Source organism: Sprattus sprattus, assembly GCF_963457725.1.
Source record: "Sprattus sprattus genome assembly, chromosome: 19".
NCBI lineage: Eukaryota > Metazoa > Chordata > Actinopteri > Clupeiformes > Clupeidae > Sprattus > Sprattus sprattus.
The window spans coordinates 6,097,086-6,106,468 of NC_137917.1; positions in this window are offsets into that span (position 1 = coordinate 6,097,086).

Below are 9,383 nucleotides of genomic sequence, written 5' to 3' on the forward strand. Positions count from 1 at the left end.
CTCACACTCTCACTCCCTTTTTCTCCCAGCGTTTTCTTCTTCCACCCTACACTCCCCTCCTTCATCCTCCACAGAACCTCACAACTTTACATCCCTTGTGTTCTTTCCATGCAATTGCTTTTTTCACTCACCCTTTTTCTTGCTTTTTTTCCTGACACTTTTCATCAGTCCCCCCCCTTTCTCTCTCACTGCTCCTGTTTTTCATGTAACATCAGGGATACTTTCATAATGCCCTAAACCAAACTCCCATCATCCCCTTCCCCTGGAGCACCCCCTGTTCATTTAAATGTGACTAATTAAGGTAAAGCTCGTTAACATAGAACATCAATTAGTCTTTAATAAGATCAGAGACTGGTGTTTTAAAGAGATTACAGTGCTCCCCGTTCCTTGTGGTCTCATGTGGTTTGGTCTGGGCAGCATTGATAAACACCACGCTCATTCACATTATCCTATAGTTGCAGTTTTGGAGCTGAGGGTAATAGAATGTCTGGTTACCACATGGCTGCACACAGGGGCTCCCACAGGATTCTCGTTCATGGTACACACACTTAAGAAAGTTGTGCCACCACATAGTGTGCTACACCAACTTAAGTGACAACCTTTTATTTTCTGTGAACGTAAAGAACCATCTATTGACGTAAACAGAAGTGAATAGGAGTGCCTGGAGCTTGGGACAGTGTGACAAAGACAAAGACTGCACTGTGAATCAAGCCATGTTTCAAAAGAGATTGGTTGGTTGGAAAATTATCTTATTATATAACTTAGCCTACTTTGTGGTAGCTTAAAGGTCTGCCCTAGCCAAAACACGATATGGCTCTCATTTTGCCATAGTTTTGAGTTAGTTAACTCATAAAAAAAATGTATAATCATGTTTTCTTTCTATTTTTGATCACTTTGATGCCCACTAGGTAACTTGTTAACACTGAACCCATTGACAGAGGGCTAGCATCCACAGATTTTAAACGCATTTTGATAAATGTCAATCAGATAAATACTGAAGCAAATGTTGTTTCTTGTTTGCTAACTCATTATGTGCACCAATAGTAACCCAACCCTGGTTTACACTCTTGTTAAAATAATTAAGCTCACCCTACCTTACAATGCAATATTGACTCTTCTGGTCCCTGTTGTGTGACACTCCCTCAAAACTCTATATCCATTTCAAAGTTTGTATGGATAGACTACTCATTAATCCTGTTATTATAGCCATGTCTCTGTCATACTGTTCCTCAGGTATGTCTTTAAACGTCTCAAGCATCTGAATGACCTTTCCACCAAAGTAGTTGAGACAGGCATCATCAGTAGACCTTAAATCATATTGTGAATGTTTGGGTACGTGTCCACTGTTCCCTGCAGCATCGTTGTGTTGCACCAGAGTTCCAGCTCCACATCTGCCAAGTCCAGACAAGGCATTACTATGCTAACTCAGTGATGGCTTATACCTTGATTATACTCGGTTGTGGACGCACACATGGACAGCAGTGGACACCATGGGCGCGTAGTTGATCTTATACTTTCCACTTGGAGCTGTGCCTGCACAGTTGGTGCCCTTGCCAGGTAAATGGAGAGTACATGGATGTCCACGCTCTGACCCTAGTGGACCCTCACACACTCATGGACGCACAAAGTATAACACTGGCCTGAGTTACACAGGAACAGACTAGCAGTGATGTAACGACAAGAGACTATGGAATGTTATTATAGCTCTGCGTCTTGCAGTGATTTCAGGCCAAATGATAATTGGCAACATGAAGTGGTAGGGTTCTGAGATAAACTAATCTCAACTTTGAAGCGATGCAATTTATCCATTTACCAATGGGAGTTAGGGATACCATTGACTGACCAATGCTGCCAAGACTGAGTTCCCTTAATGTTGCCAGTGTTATGTCAGCCAGCACGTAGTTAAGCACCTTAAGATACAGGCGCTAGCACCCATGGGTTTAGGCCTCCTTGGTAGCACACCTGCCTCCCATGCCCGAAGTTGTGAGTTCCAGCCCAATGTGGGACTGGGGTTATCTACACAACGCAGGTCGCACCCACAACAAAACAATGTCCACGATCATAATACATCCATGAACTGTTAACTGTTATATCAAAGTTAAATTAAACGTGGGTTAAATAGCCGTATCTTACGATTTGCTCATGGTCTATAGATTACCGCAGGGGTTTGCAAAATGGTAATGCGACTTTGAGGGGGAAAACAAACTAGAAGTATACCATTGATTTCAATGTGAAATATCAGTACCAGTTACACTTTACACTTAGCTAAAAATTCAGAAACTAAAAAAACGTCTCAATACTGAGGACACATTTTTCTGGTAGCATTTAACGTTAGCTTCACTGTAAGACTGTTATTTTAATTAAGTTTGTGAATTTTAAACTAAGTGTAAAGTGCAACTGGTACTAACACAACCCCTGCAGTAATATATGGACGATGAGCAAATAATTTTATATGTGTATGGGGCTTTATTCTTCACCACCTGCTTATTTGCGTTAAAATGTATAATGAAACCACATTACTTTTTTTTTTTTCTTAAACATTCGGACATTATTTCAATTTACTTTCACATTATTAAGTTTCGCTTCCTTCAATTCCACCTTCAATATGACAGCCTGCCCCGTGTCACTGCTAGGGTGGCCTGCGCCACTGGCTACACACATACACACTGGCTACACACATACACACTGGCTGCACACATACACACTGGCTACACACATACACACTGGCTACACACATACACACTGGCTGCACACATACACACTGGCTACACACATACACACTGGCTGCACACATATACACTGGCGACACACACACACTGGCTGCACACACACACACTGGCTACACACATACACACTGGCTGCTGGGGTCTTTTTAATTGTAATGGGAATAATGGCTCTGTGAAGGGAGCCGGATCTTATGGCTCTATTCCTTTCCAAGAGCCAATTTTTTTTTCAAAAGAACAGCTCATCATTCTTTTTTTTGATGGGGAGGGGGTTACTAGATTTATCTGAGAAATAATCACTAAGACAATGATAGGTTAAAACTTGAGATTAGATTAAAACAAACGTCCCAACGTCAATCAGGGGTAAGAGTGGTGGTGTGGTTGGGATGTGGTCCTCTGCATAGACAAACTGACCTATAGCGGAGACATCTTTCTTTTTCCAGCAGTGAAGGAGGGCATCACATAAAACACAAAAAGTTGGCCACATGCAAAAGGAAATATTGAGATTACTATCTCAGTTCCTGAGTCATGTAGGTTTGCTGTAAGCCCACTCAACCTCCAGCACCAACATTGTCAGCTGGCACCTGTAGGTTTACCACCACTGCACTGGCCTACTTAAGTCTGTGCTCTTTTGGTTTAGTCGTTTGTTATCTAAGATTTTAGAAGGGAATATGCATAGCGAGCTTGTGTAACATCAGATGTAGAGACTGCGCTAACGTCAGTCAAGGATAAGAGATTAGTTTGCATGTTGACACGGCCCGCGTAAGGCAGTTCAGTGACATAAGAGAGTGTGATAATAGGAAAGGCTCAAGATGCGTCAAACATTGCTTGTTTATGTTGCCAGAAAAAAATACAGTAGTGATGATTATGGTTAGGCTTCTTCGATAGTTTGATGATCATTCACAGAGAAAGACTCTTATACAGACTGAAAGTTCTCCCTACTATATGATGGCTGGATGTGAACCAAAACAAAACGTGCGCTTCCTACAGCAGAGGCTTCAGGGACATCTCGTCCATTTGCGTTACCTCCCAGCACAGGAAAGAGTTATTACACTTATTATTATACTTTTTTGTTGTAACAATTGTTTATTTAGTCCAGATAAATGTATTTAGGCCAACATATAACGTTAGTATAAAACATCAGTGTATTATGAAAATATAGCCACGATACCCGAATAGTGATGAAGTTACTTTTAACACAGCATTACACAACTGCATAGCAATTGTTTTAATTTCACTGAAAATGTCTTACACCAGACGTAACACATTGTATGCTTGATTGGGAAAAAAAAATTTGTCCCGTATGTAACCCTGACGGGTTTTCTGAATTATTGAAATGTTGTGTCTATTAGGTAAGCTTTTATTGAGTGTTGAGTGTTTAGACAGTACATCAAGTTTGAAGTTATTATTTCCTTAAATTCCAGCCATTTGTTTTAGGAATCTTTATTTAGTCAAATATGTAGCAACTGTACCGACCATCGGTGCTCTAAATCCTCATTTTACAGCCAATTGTACAGACTGAAGCAAATTAAAATTAACGAGACTCAGTTCCAGTGCAGAGGAAATACTCATGTAGCTAAAATATCAATTTGCATGAAGTAAAATGTTAATAAATGTATTTCAACTGCGATGCAGTGATCAGTTGCTGGCAATATTATATTTAATTGGGGTGCAGAGCAGACAGAAAATGTATTCAGGTGTGCCCTGCAAAGTGTCAGAGTATATTTCACAACAACTGAAATGGGTCTGTTAATGTTATGATATAACTCATTACAGCCAAAGTAAAAACAGTTAAGCCTCCTCCTAGCAGGCAAAGAAAGGATTTTTAGTTTTATTATTTTTTATTTCATTATTTTCTATTTAAACTCTAAACTTTTTCCATTTAAACTTGAACGTTCCCAATTTTCTAACCCTTTGATATGTATTCCACATAGCCATCATATATTTCCTTTCTACCTTTGCATTCTCCACACATTGTACATACATGCTTTATACTATGTATTTGTAGCCACAGGTTAAAGACCCTTTCATGCCTTAGGCATTCATATTGAAAAATTATGTATGACATTGTATTGTGAAGGTGCACACAGGTGAATAAGTCTGCAATGTCCAAAGAATGAGAGTTCCTTCACTGGTGTGGTACCTGTGTGTCCGTCTCTCTTTGCTGTACAGATGATGGATTGCTGTGTCTGTCACCTTTAGCCTGTGCTTTGCATATAGGAAGGTTCTTTATGGCCAAGCGTCCCACAAGGCAGCTGTATAGAGCCACTCACAGCTGCCTGTTGTTTTTTTGGTCGCTCTGATCTGCCCAGATTTGATTGATTAGAGCTCGCTGGTGTTATACATTTAGGGATGTGCCTCGTGGCCGTTGTTCTGCGGACCAGTCCTGCCTACACCTGCAGGTATAGGGTCAGCTGCAGCATTTTGCAGGTGATGGACAGGAGGTGAAAACAACAGTTCTCAGACCAGCTGCTGGAGGCAGGGAGGAAGTGGAGCGCCACTGACTGGAATACATTATGAGGCCAGATCCACCCAGGAAACATTTTGGCGTTACAGGGACTAAACCAACTGCATACATCTAAAGACATCTCTGCATTCTCACATCTGCAGAGGCCACCACATAATGCCTGCGAACAGAAGTGTTTGACCACAGGTGTTCTGTCTTTTTGATGCGCTTAGGGGGACTCTCATGTTTGTGTGTGTGTATGTGTGCCTGTGAGTGTGTGTCAATGTGTGTTGAGAGTTGGCAGCTGTATGTCCCATGTGCCAGACGTGTTGGCGAGGTCTGCAGTGTGTGCCGGTGTGTATGAGCTTAGCCTAATCTGCGTCCATGTGTGTGTGTGTGAGAGAGAGCATGTGCTGGTGTGATATGTAATTTGAGTGTCTGCCAGTGTGTTCATGCATGTAGCAGACCAGAGGCTGTGCCCGTGAGAGTGTGTGTTTGTATTTGTGTTTTTTTTTATGTTGAGCTATAGGCCTCCATCGAGATGTGGTTGAAAATATAATATTATTTGGTATTTCTCGCCATAGGCAGGTGTGTACAATTCATATGCTTTTTTTTCTTTTTTGGATATTGGCAGCTGTAGGCATATACCCGTGACCGGTAGTATGTTAGGGCTGTGCGGTGTGCATCCAGTGTTTTCAGCATCCAAGTGTGTGTGTGGAAGTGCCCAGATGTGAGGGTTTGTGTGTGAGTGTGTATGTGTGTGTGTGTGTGTGTGTGTGTGTTTCTGTGTGTGGGAGGGCACTTGCACCAGGAGACAGGCTTAATATGCTCCCCTCATTATGAAATCGGTTGTCTTCACATTCACTGACAGTTACACAGCACGTAAACGTAGAGACCAGCTCATGTAAAAAACAAAACAAAACAAAACAAGGCACTACCGAACGTAAAACCCTCATTACGTTGTTCACCATGCAGATTCAAAATGGAACATGCAAGGCATGGCCTGTTTTTCAAAAATCACCTTACTGTCAATTACCTACTTGGTTTCACTGAAAACTAAATAGGACTACACTCTCAGCCTGAAATTGGTCCCTTGAAAATTTCACAAAACCCCTGACTGAATTGGAAATGAAAACATTGCCATTGTGTGCAAATGACTGAAGCAATAGCTTACGCGTTTGTAGAAACATGAATATATGACTCTTGGCTTGGGTTTTCCCCATTCAACGCTTCTTGCCCAAGGTGTGTGGTGTAGCAGCTGTTGCCTCACTTCATCAGGTTGTGCGTCTCGTGAGGTAGCTGGTTCTGAAAAAGCCACCAGGACCCTGTCTGAAGGGGCTTGTACTGGACAATGTTCTCCAAGGTTGTCGCAGTAAGAGCGGCTTGTACTGGGGAATGTTCCCTGTCATGTATTTTTTGGAAGCTTGAGGGGCTGAAATAAATAAAATATGTTGCAATTCCTCTACCATCCTTTAACACTCAATTCCAAATTTCTCACTAATCATGTTATTTTTGTTTCTGTTTACAGAAGTTTGCCTGAACTCAGGTCCAATTCAAGTTATAAATTGTGCAGCTACCCATTGTCAGTCACAGCTGGGAGGATATGATGTGAATATCAGAAGTGGGTTCATATTATTTTTTTTCCCCCCCAGCTATCACTGTCGTCCCCTGCAGCTTTGACTGAAATTATTCCTGTATTATCATCAAGAAAAGCAGCATGGGGTGCAAAGCACAGGATGCCCCTGGTGTCTTCTGTTTATGTCAGACAGGTGATGATGAAAACATGCCTGTGTGGTCCCGCTAATAATGCATCAGTGTTGGTATAGCCCTGGCTAATCAAAGCGGTGCAGAGTGGGGCGGAGGTGGATATCTGCATAAAAGTCCCCGTCCTGAAAGCCTTTGTGACATTCATAGGCATATTTAACTCGCCCTCAAAAAGGCTGGCCGGCTGCCAGGGGAGTTTGGTAAGAATTCATTCAGGTGCTTTTTTGATAGTGCTGAGTAAGAGGCAGCTTGTGTGCGTGAATGCCACTCAGAGGCACAGGAATGGATGCTGGTGTAGACGCAGGATTTCACTGATGTAAAACAAAAAAAAAAAAAACATAAAAAAAGCGATTGTTCAAAAAGACAACTGCAGTCGCAACAAAGCATGGAAAATATGCTGAAAATGATCCCTACTTGCACCAGTAAACATTCTGTTATGGACAAGAGCCATTTAAAAGACTTAACCTATCCTCTGCAGTAGCTTCTGCATGGTAATAAAAAGGCAGCCTGTTGAAGCCAAGCGTGCATAAATACTGTGTGCAGTAGTGTTTACTGCACTGGTGAGGCCACACTGTTCCTATACACAAAGCCAACCATCTCATCTGCCAGATAAAAGACTGATGCGGACTGGAACGTGTCCAGAAAAAGACACACAGCTCCAACTGGACAAAGTGTAAGGTTGCTTCCCATTCAAACCCCACAATCTCATTTATCATTTTTTACATAAGGGCTGGTCACCAGATGAGTCAGGTTTTAATTATCCTCCCGTAGCGATGGGCTGTGCTGCTGCTGCTCTAATTTGCACGTGCAGGGTAACAACAAGTAACATTGTGTGTCAGAGAATAGCCCTCGATGGCAGAGTTAGTGATGGATTAGGGGGCTGTTTGTCACTTGGATGGCTTTTGATAGCCGGGGTCATCAAAGCATAGGCATAACGCTTTACGACAGGTGTTTACAGCAACACTCGTAATGGGGTGGAGGGGGTGGGAGAGAATGCAGTGGCTCAGCATCCCTTCCCACGTGCCTCAGACACACCACAGCCCTGCCTGCTGTAATGTGCTATCAGCCCGACTGCCCGTGAACCTGCTCTGCCAAGGCTATGCTATGTGCCTGTGTGAGTGAGTCAATGTCTGTGAGTGAGGGTGTGGGGGAGAGAGAGAGACAGTGAGAGAGGGGAGAATTAATGAGAGTGTGTAGGCTCCGTGTGCCATTATATAAATGTACATACATATACATTTAAATATGTGCTTATTTGTCCTCTTTTTATTTATGAATTGTGTTGCCTTTTAATTCATTGGGGGTGTGTATATTGTGTGTGTGTGTGCGTGCGTGTGTATATATGTGCGTGTGTTTTATGCGCGCGTGTGTGTATGTGTTCATGTCCGTGTGTGTGTGTGCGCGCGCGCGCATGAGGCGAGTGTGTAGGGTGTGTAATAACTTTGTGCAATGCTGCTCGGCTTCAGAGGACACATGGTACAGCAACTGCACAGCAACGGTCAGCCGAGTCTTAACTCTCAACAGGCAGTGATTGAAGTGTGGGGCAATTAACACAGGCGCCTACAGTACCCTGTTTTAAAACCCAGCTCTGTGGACCAGTATAATCATCTGTGAGGAATTATGCATCAGTACTCCCCAGCATAATCAGCTGTGTTGAATAACATATCACCTCACGACAGTGTAATTATCTATGTAGACTGTTCTAATAAGTGTGTGGAAGACTACATTACTGCATTGCTATGTTAATGTCTGTGTGGAATGGTGCAGTCTCATATGCGATGCGAGACCATATAGCTGCATAGGATTAGAACAGGGTTGGAGAGAGTTTTTTTTGTTTTTGAACACGTATGGAAGAGGCTGTGAGTGCACACTCACACACTCGCTCACACACACGCTCAATCACTCACACACACTCTTCACAAAATATATAGAGTTTACTACAGCTCCATAAATATCAATACTTTATTGTGTCCTCACCACAGGAGGCTGTAATGGCTTCAGTGCAGGGTAGCGTGCCGACAACGAATCACAGTATACTGTACAGTCAGAGCCCTCTTTTCTCCTTCTCTTCCTGCCTCCTTTGTTCCCTCCATCCCTCTATCTGTCTGTCTATCATGCACACTCTCCTTTCCCCCCTCATAACCAGAGGTTTCGCCAATATGTTTGTTTAAGCCAAACACGTATATGCGTCCTGGTAATCAATATTTCTCTCTTTCCTTCCCTCTCCCATATTTTATTCTTCAGCTCCCTCCCTCCCTCCCCTCTACTCTCCCCTCTGCATTCCATCGTCTTATTCATTAGGACTATATTTACCTCTCTCCCAGATACTGAACGTTCTTATCCAATCTGTCTTTCCATTTCTCTCCCTCTCTCTCACTCGTCTCATTTCCTCAGAATCTCTTTCCTTCTGTTGTTTTGTGCTCCCCATTCCTCGGAAGGAATCAGCAGGGTCA